Source organism: Lepidothrix coronata, unplaced genomic scaffold (genome assembly GCF_001604755.1).
Source record: "Lepidothrix coronata isolate B3197 unplaced genomic scaffold, Lepidothrix_coronata-1.0 Scaffold21, whole genome shotgun sequence".
NCBI classification, from domain to species: domain Eukaryota; kingdom Metazoa; phylum Chordata; class Aves; order Passeriformes; family Pipridae; genus Lepidothrix; species Lepidothrix coronata.
Genome location: NW_016690201.1, coordinates 5,449,925 through 5,460,585, shown reverse-complemented (window position 1 = coordinate 5,460,585; position 10,661 = coordinate 5,449,925).

The window sequence follows — 10,661 nt, the reverse complement described above, 5'->3', positions numbered from 1 at the left end:
CTTTCAATCACTTACCAGCAGTCCTGGCCAACTGGGAAGGTCCCAGGACTCTGGGGGTTAGTAAATGTGTCACCCATCTACAAGAAGAGCTGGAAGGTAGTTATGAGGAACTACAGGGCTGTCAACCTGACCTTGGTGCTGGGTAAGGTCATGGTGCAGGTCATCTTATGTGCTATCATGTGGCACATGCAGGACAACCAGGGGAAAAGATCCAATTAGCATGGTCTTATGAAAGGCAGGTCCTGCTTGACTAACCTCATCTCCTCCTATGAGGAGATTACTTCATTAGTAAATGAAGGAAACAATGAGATGTTGAATTACCTGGATGGTAGTAAAGCCTTTGACACTGTCTCCCACAGCATTCTCCTGGGGAAACTGGCTGATCATGGCTTGGACAAGTGCACTCTTCACTGGGTAAAAAATCTGGCTGGAAGGCTGGGCCCAGAGAGTGGTGGTGAATGGAGCTAAATCCGGTTGATGTTTGGTCACAAGTGGTGTTCCCAGGGTCAGTACTGGGGACAGCCCTCTTTAATATGTTCATTGTTGACATAGATAAGAGGATCGAGTGCACCCCCAGTCATTTTGCAGGTGACACAAAGTTGGGCTGGAGTGTCGATCTGCTGCAGGGCAGGAAGGCTCTGCAGAGGGATCTGGGCAGGCTGGATCCATGGGCTGAGGGCAATTGTGTGAGACTCAACCAGGCCAAGTGCTGTGTCTTGCACCGGGGTCACAACCACCCCCTGCAGTGCTACAGGCTGGGGGCAGAGTGGCTGGAAAGCTGCCCAAGGGAAAAGGACCTGGGGCTGCTGGTTGACAGCAGCTGGAGGAGATTGTAGCCAGATGGGGCACGGTCTCCTCTCCCAGGTTAGTAGCACCAGGATGAGAGAAAATGTGTTCAAGTTGCACCACAGGAGATTTAGATCAGATATTAGGAAACATTTCTTCACCAAAAGCATTGGAACAGGCTGCCTGTGGAAGTGCTGGAGTCACCATCTCTGGAGGTATTTAAATGGCATGTAGATGTTGCACTTGGGGACATGGTTTAGTGGTGGACTTGGCAGTGCTGGTTTAACAGTCAAACCTAATGATCTTTAAGGGTCTTTTCCAACCTAAATTATTCTGTGATTCTATGAATCTATGATATAAAATTGAGCACAAAGGAACTAATGAGAAACCTTCAGGAGTGAGAGAAATATTAATGCTAGCATTATTCTTTCTTCTCTAAAGCTGCATGTTTTATTTCACACTGGAGAGAAAGAGTTGATACTGCATTAATTGCCTTTTTTTGGAAGCAATTTGATACAATCCTTCAATAGAAAATTCCTAAATAAAAATCACAGGAAGGAAGTTTTATCTAAAAATCATGAAGCTACGGTGTTCCTTTGATAGGCTTAAAATGTCAGAGAAGTATTTTTGTGCATTTTGAAGTTTTCCCAGTGCCAGTGTTGATTAGTGATAATGACTGTGTCTTGTGAAGAACCGAATGCTTTCACGTTCAGATTCACTAGGCTTATAAATAATGTGCTTGGTATTATCAAAGCAGTTATTACCATAAAAATATAGGAAATCAGGATATCTTAAATTCTAGTTTAAACAAATAAGTAATTATAGTAGAAAGAAAAAGACCTGTAGACCTATTTTACACAAATATGGAAGAATATATTTATTTATACTTAGGTTATTAACTCAAGTTACATGGACTTCAAACTTCTTTAACAGTTTACAGAAGTGAAGTTTGGATGTTTTGTTTGAAACAACTAAAAATAACATAACCAAAATAATTTGATGCATGATGACAGCAAAAGAGGGTTTTGCCTGTTCTGTGTGAAAGTGATTCCATTTTCTCTACTTGGAGGAAAAAGAAAAGTAATGTGCAATGAATATCCTATTTATGCAAAATACATTTCATATATATAGAAAAAAGAAAGGAATGGTATATTCAGAGATATTTTTTTTTTTTGTCTTGTGAATATTGAAATGAAAGTTTATGCATTTGGGTCGAATGTTTTGTTTCCAAACTTCATCTTGTCACAAACTAATCTATTTCAAATTAAGAATTGAGAACTTTGCCTGATTCTTTCCCCAGTAACTATTTAGGAAACCTCATTATGTAAGACAACATATGTGAAAGACTGTGACCGCAAAACATGGTTACTGAGCACTACCTAAATTTATTTTCCTTATCAATTATGCTCCCAAAGACATAAGTATGAAATTGCTACTTTCAAATCTTACTCTGTTCTTGGCTTGTTATCTTCATTGCTGTCCTAAAATGAGGAGGTCCCTTGTTCTAGTCTAATTTCAGAAGGAAAAAGTAGGTAGGATTCTGTCTATAATGACAGAATTGAATTGGGTTGATTTATAGAATACGCAAATAGACAAAACTGTTTCCCTCTCTTTTCATGACACTGCAGATAGTGGTCTTCAAAACGCTGAGGTGATTTAAATTAATTAAATTAACCCTATTAAATGAGAGTAATTATTTCTTGCCTTAGACAAAAGCAGACCAATAAACTGCAGTGCCACTTCTGTTTGTTTTCTTCCTCCCAAATGGTGTCCATTTTCGTTTTGTGAATAGGCAGAGCATATTTAAGTTGATCATCTGTTAGTTCATTTACTTGCTGAGATATGATGACAAGCAGAGTTTAAATATCTCAAGAACTGCCTGAAATCTTAGCAGTGCACTGTCAAAAGTGACAAAAACTTAGTTTTTTAGTTCAGTGATACAGAGATCAGGCTGGAGTACCTCTTCCTTCTAAACATGGAGAGACCAGGACAGGCAAAGCTGTCTAAGTGATGTGTTGGAGATTCAGGGAGTGCAACAGGAGAAACCACCTCCAGTTGCATCAGTAACCATCCAGCATGGCACATCCTACACATTGCTCTCAGACAGATGGAATTGTGTGATTTTGAGGGTTTTTTTGCCTGAAGTGAACCATAAGTTGCCTTAAAACTCTTATGTGGAAAAAAATTAAGACTAACCTTTGTTGGTGGCTGGCAAAATAAGGTCAGAGAACAGCCATTTCTAAAGAGGGCTATTACTTTCTGAACTAAATTTTCATGTGTTTTCGTCTAGTGCTGTTTTATCTTGTATTATTTTATCATAGAAAACATTATCCAAATGTTGTAGTAAGAACTATAACTGGGCTGAAAATATTAGTGCTGAAAATTCAAGAAGTACCTGGTGAGAAACTTCCTGACTATTGGCCTGTGTCTGATTGGCCAAAATCTTTGGATTGTTTTACACGTATATAAATATATATATGTATGTATGCATGTATTAAACAACAATAAAAAGCGCCATTAGAATGTTTAGCAACATTCTAAACAAAGACAAAGAAAAAGCCCTGCAGCAAAAAGGTGAGAGGTGGCATTTTTTAAGCTTCTTTCAGTCAGACAAGGGAAGTCTAGTTTAATCCAAGCTTTAAGATTAAGCTCTCTTCTTACTCAAATGGAAGACTGTGATTGTGCTCGGTTGGAGTTGAGAGAATTTTGATGCTCTTGTAATTCTTTGACATATGGCACAGTCTAGCACAACCAGTCATCGTGCCAAAGATGATTATGTCCTACAGCATGAATTCCAGCACTAATTTATTAACGTTGTCAGACTTAAGAACATTTAACTGCTCAGAGAGTCGTGTTTTTCAGCAGCTCAGGGAAATATGTGTTTGAACACCCGCAACTGGTGTGGTGAGAGCAGAGGGCTTGTTACTTGTGAATGCTTAAGGACTCATTTCGACCACCAGCCTTGCATGGCAGATTTCAACCCCAAGCAATTTGTACTTGCAATGAGAGCCTTCAAACTGCACAAAAGATATTCAATCATAAATATGACAGAGGTGATGAAGGATTGAGGGTTTTTCGTCATTATAACTTAAGCTCTGTACTTAAACTCTCTGGGTTTTGAAGATTAATTATGTTTGATAGTTATTAACTTGAAGCAATGCAAGCATTAATCAAAATCCTGTAACCAAAAAATGTTAACTTCCTTGATTCCTGTATGTAATTGTTGCAAAATTAATTATGCAAAATATTGGAGGATAAGGTGTTTTAATTCCTAGGTTTAAAAGTGAGACAGTGGCATGGATTTCTCAGGTTAGAAGCACAAGAAATTAATAATTTGGCTCTTAGTGGTCATGTCAGTGGTGAAGTCAGTAGTGGTTCACGCAGTTGTATGATTTCAGCCTCTCTTTGTCCTCTCCTTCCTTATGTTGAGGAATTTCCATCAAAGCAAGATTTCTTGTTTGGTTCAATGCCCTTCTTCAATTCATAAAGTGGTAAAAATTCAAACTCACCCTAAACCCCTTGGTGTCCATCAGAAATCTGTGAAACTAAAAAGGTGCAGAATTTATTGGTAAATGGCTGAATTGAACTCAACTGTTCCTCATTGTTTAGTGTCATAGCTTAATTAAGCCACTCCTTGATTTTCTGCTGAACTGACAGAAAACATAAAGCAGTGTATTTAATTCTCAAAACTGAGATGAACGTGTTCTTGAGGAGGGAATTTTACCTGAGGTTTTTATCCAAGTAATTTCTTGGGGCAGAGGACATTCTGGGTTGGCTGTTGCTTTACAAATGCCTTGAAGCAGTTATTTCTGGTATAAAAGATCTCTGGTGTGTTGCCTCAACACTTCCTTAAAAAATGAGAGTTTTTGTAAACACAACTGCGTTTGCCTTTATCAGTGTTTCAGGGTGTTAAGTTCACAAGGTAAGAAAATGTCAATGTCTTTGTGTTTATGTATAGACACACACATATGCACACAAATATACATATATATATGTAGCCTCACCTGGTAGTTTAGGCTAATTCTATGTATAAATGTAGCCTAATAAAATATACATATGTATAACCATGTATACACAATGATATATCAATATATAGATACACATGTATGATTAGCTATCCAAGATGAAAGTGGCAGCCTTAGGATGCAGATTGATATCATGAGGGCAAGTGGAACACCACAGAAAAAGATATTAGTAAGTTTTCTACTGTAATAATATTAAAGATGGTTTTATCTGTTAAGGTGTTCTGTCCTGGGCAGTATTACTGTAGCTGACCTAATGATAACTGCTTTTGTACTGCAGTTAGTGTATTAAGATTTTAAATAGACTACCAAGATATTTATGTTTCAAAAGTAAAGATTTTTTTTTTTCCCTGTTTGTCATAACAGGATCTTGATGTGATTGGGGATAAGATCAATTAATGGAAGGTAAGATGATGTGTTGTCAAATCCTGAGCTGGATATGAACCTGTATTCCCCAACTTGTTGCTGGAGTGGTAGTGAGATGTGGCAGACTTCTTTCATCTGCACCTCCTTGCCTAAATCTCAAACTTTTCTCAGAAGGAGAACTTGGGAAGTGTGGAGTGCTCAGAAAGCTCGCAGGTACCACTGTAGAATAACACTCACATGTTTTAGCTCTTTCTAGAAGGAAAAATCCTTTGTTATGGGAAGAACATTTGTTTTAAAGCTAAGGATATTTGGTACAGAGGTAAATAGCTCCTGCCTAGGAAGTTGGAAATGGGGGTGTGTCTCTGGACAGTTTGCTTGTTTGCCTATGCATTGGAAACATGTGAGTTGATATAGAAAAAACTGCTTTAACAACATCTGCAGAAGTTCTATGTGTATAAATCCTGCCACTGACAGCAGCAAGAAGAGATTTTTAATTCAGGCTAGTTTAGGGTGAGAGGTTGGGATAAAATTAAAAGGAAACCTTTGGCCCAGGGTCCTGTCTCCTCATCACTGCACTGCAGGGAGCTGATTTTCTACTGGGACACAGCTGGCTATGAAGCTCTGTATGCAGTTAATTGATTGCTGAACTCTTTGAGGTTTTCTTGCTGTGCTGTTGCATTTCCACCCACTTTGATTTTTAAAGGGGAGGGCAAGGGAAGAGGAAGCAAGAGTGTATGTCTGTACCCTGAAATGTGGTGGAAAAGCAGAGAATCTGGGCTTCTGTTTTAACCTGAGTGTTTTCATTAGAGTTACAGCAGTGAGAAGAGGTCATTGGAGCAGAGAGAATCCTGGCTGCTCAGGGTTTTTTTCTTAAAGCAGGTCATTGAATAATTTTATATGTTTTTTTCTTGCACGCTCAAGTTTTTCCTTGTAAGTAACTAGTCTGCTAAACAATAACTTCAGTAAACATCACTTTTAAAGGAATGTATTCAGGGTAACCTACTGAACTCCCTAAAGAAGTAAAATTATTAGCTATATTAAGTTGATCCTTTCTAATATTTTTGAGAATAATCCAATTTAAGATAACATTAAAATGTTTTAAGGTATTTAATTATATTTTAAAGGCCACATTTTTGCATGTAAAATTTACAATACAAAAACACCAAGTGCATTAATTTAGAAGGTCTAACCTGTCATATTTTAATCTCCCAAGATTATTTAATTTTTTTTTTAATGGTAGGTTACAGTTAAATACAATGTTGACCACATGATATGTGCAGTAGTCAGTAGACAGGTTGGTGATTTTTGATTTAACTTCATTTTTCTTTCACCTCTCATCTCATTTCAGGGAATTAACTTACAGAAGTGTCATAGAAAAAAAAATAAACATTTTCATTACAAGTTTTTGGGAACTAGAAATTAGCTACAAATACACCATGCATCAAAGAAAATTCTCTGGAAATAGGAGGGTCTGATTTTTTTGTTCCTTGCTTTTTTTTTTTAAATCAAAAAGATAAATAATTTATGTTACATAATGAATATGGAATATTTTAATTAGTGGGAAAAGCTTTGCCAAGATATTATTTGAAATTTTAAAATAAAATTATTTTTATTAATTTTGATAGTTATTTTGGTGGTGCATTAGACTTTTCAGTTGGTAATTCCATGGTTGAGAGCCACAGATTTCTATGGGCAGAAAATTTTAACTTTTTGAGGAGAGAGTGAGCTCCTGAACATAGTTTTTCAATTTTTTTGTGTGTCATTCATCTACAGAAGTTTAGATAGTAGAGTGTATGTTCAAATGAGAAAAGAATGCCTAAGCTTGAGACTTCAGAATGACAACAGATTGAGAGGAGGACTTAATTGTGAAAGTAGTGCTTTGTTGCCTTTCACAAAGTACCATTATGGCAATCTGTGGTATCTCTGGTGTGCTTTATCTTTTTTCTTCATTCAGCACAACAGCACTTGCAAGGGCCTATCAAAATCTGTCGTGTTTCACTGGACATTTATTAACACTCAGTCATGTAGCCGGTGCACTGTGATGGAAGGATTTGTGATTTTAAGGAAGAACACAAGAGAGGTGAGGAAGGAAGCTGCCCTGTGTGTGAATGGCAGGAACACATAGAACTCTCCCAGGGATGGATGGCAAACCAGTGAAGAGCAGATTGGGCTGTAGACCCTATGCTGACCTTCTTCTGATGTAAGGCAGAAAACATCTCAACTTCTGCAATAATCACAACTGGAAAACTGTAAAAACATCCCAAATTCAGCTCTTTTTTTTTTTTTTCTTCCTCCTGTGACCTCGATTCTTCAGGTGTTAAAGCAGTATCTGGATTTGTATTGTGGGTTTATGATACCCAAATAATTACCACTGATTTGCCTGGAAAGGTATTTCAGGCGCACCTTACATGCAAACCTTGGCATGTGTGAATTTTGCTTCTTTGAACAGAAGCAGCATGTAACTTATGTTCAGTAACAAAATGAACTTTAATCGATGTTAACCTCTCCAGAAAACAGATGTTTGTCAGTCAGCAAGCGTGAAAGAAGTAATACTTTCCCTCAGTCATGCTGATTTTGATACAGACAGTTAAGTCTAATGACAAGTACTATAAAGCGTAGTATATTAGGAGGAAGTAGATACATCCCTCAAAAAACCATAAGATGAGTGAACTTGATCATCATCTTATTGTCACCCTTGACCCTAAATGATTTTGTCAAACAGTAAAAGTTGATCTGTACTCCCTGCATGATTGCTGAAACTGACTGGCAATAATATTTTTCTTTTAAGTGCATTCACTGGAAAAGAAAGGTTTCTTGGGTTAAATGGCTGTACACGATGCACACCGTTAACTTGAGAAGTCTATCTTCCATGCTGGTGCAAATTTTCAAGATAGGGTATTAGCAGCAGTACTCTACTTGATAGTTGCTCATCTTAAATGTAAGAAAACATTTAAAAAGTGGTGCCTTTTTAGGTATTTGAAAACAATTTTTAAAATCAAATTTAGGAAAATAGTCTGACTGCTCTGAGTGTCTCTAAAATGCAATCTTTGGTACAATTTAGAATATTTTAGATATAGTGGATTTCAATATTCAAATACTATTAAAGTGATTTATGAGTACATATTGTCTCTTCAATTATCATAGTCTATTTTCTTTTCCTGACGAATCAAATATTATTGTTTTTCCATGATGCAACTTCTAAAATGCATTTATTTACTCAACTTTGTTCCAGTGCTTCAGATTATGTTGTAAAGTCTGGTGGAAGTAAACCAAATATCATAGTCTAATTATTAGGCTAATTAATGCATAAGCTTTCTTTTTCAAAACAGAATATGATGAAGAGTATTTTTAATGTAAGTGCTTTTTTCTCCATTTTATGTCTTCCTTTTTGTCCCTAAGGCTGGAAATTATATTACTTTCCTTTGTAAATTCATAATAATATTAGAAAGATAAATACTCTCAAGAAAACAAATTAGATATATCTTTCAGTTTATTATATGTGGGAATTTAGGTAAGCTACTCCTTTATTATTATTTTAAAAAATATTACTGATTGTGTTTACAGCACATGGAAAATGCATTTAGATGTTGGTGCTGTGCTCTGAATATGCTACATTGTGTGAAGTTTGGGAGAGAATTTAATACACTTTACAGTATGTTTATTCTCTACCATACTATTGCCTTAGTGCCAGTAGCAAATCACCATGACACAAAATCTTTGCTGCAGTACTTAACCTCTGCAGATAAATGGATGCTCTCCATCTTCTTTCCTGAAAGTGTGAACACATTCTCTGCCATTTCGAGGCTGCTTTTTCTAGATCTCCTTCCCTTTTATCATCTACCAAACGTGGAGGATTTAGTCTCACCTTTTCCCTTGCTCTTGAGTTACTGAGGTTATTCCTGTGGCTTCAGGCCCTGGTTTGGTTTCTAACTGTGCAGTTACATTTGTGGTGTGTTATGGGCTTTCAGTCTTCAGACTTCCCCTTAGTACTTAGTTTTTTATTTTGTTTTTTTGATCATGCTCTTTTGCAGTACTTTGGACATTAGGTACAGCACTACATCCAGCTTTTTCTCATGCTTCTCTTTCATTTGTATCTTGTCCACTGCTCTGGTCAGATTTATCTCATAGCCACACTTCCACTTTTATTATTCAGACAAGAAAGTTTCCCTTTTGGTCTGGTCAACACTGATAAGACATCTGTCTTTTTCCTGGGAAAGGCATGTGCTGCACTTCTCAAGGTGTGAGATCTTGCATTAAGAGAGCTTAACAGCTCTAGTTAATCAGGGTGTAGGAAGCTCTGTTGAAGTGGATCTTATGAGGAAATGCTGAACTCTTAATGCGGGTCTCAGAACCCTTCTAAGGAGCAAAGTGCTCCATTCTTCTTTACTGTTGCCATGCAAATGCTCTTAGATATTACTTCAAATGTTACTTAATAATATGGAGTGATAAGAGCAGAAGTGTTACAGAATAAAGACTTCTGTACTGTGGAGTGAGTGACTCGTTTTTAGGGAGAAAATGGATGAGGTGAGGTGTTTTCTATTTTTTTTTCCTTTACTTAACTCCACTTTCCTCCCAAATGAAGCATCTGAGATGAATATTTAAGAATTCTACTTCAGCAGAAAGGATATTTTAAGTCCTAGTGAGGAAAGGGAACAGAAATGTGATACTTAAAAGAGTCAGTGTTCCAGCTTTTTTGTGAAATCTCTGCAGAGGACAGAAGTGATCTTCAGTTTCAGAAGTGCTGGAACAAAAATGAATCCTATACTGAAAGGAACTGGGATCTTCCTACTCTTTTTTGACAGCAGAGACAAGATACAGTTGAGGATCCATCTCTTTCCTGCAGAAATGGCAGACTGTGGTCTGTTGTGACAGAGTGACTGTGGATGCTTGGGCACTTTTTGACAGAAGCCAGTGTGACCAAGAAGTTGTAACCTTTCTCTGTATAATATATTTCATCTGGGAGAGCTTGAAGGGGGAGTTATTCACTATTCTAAATAGGCAGTTACTCCCCATACCCTCTTTTAAACTGTGAAATTGTTTGGGTTTTGTTTTTTTTTTTTTTTACAGCAAATTATGTTGTACTGTAGTTCTCCATTTTAGGTGTTGTTGCCTTGAGATAAAAGGAACAATTCATTCTGTCCTCTGTAAAGGTTTACTTTATTATCTAACAGGAAATCCAAAGGGGAAAAGAAAAAGGAAGGGTGAAATGTGGTAAGTGATTATGTGAAAACCTATCAAAACCTCCATACTAGTAATATATTAAAGTTAGCATGAACAAAGACTTTCCTCCTTGTTCGGTGCCATATGCTGCTTTTTCACTGTTAAAACACATTGCATGTTTTATCAAAAACATAGGAAATTATTGAAGTAAAATGTCTTTCATTTCTCCTGTATCAGAAAGTGTTCCACCTGGTATTTGCATGGATTGGATCAGAGGGAACAGTAAATCCATCAAAACATAAAGGAAGATGATGCCACTGCAGTTAA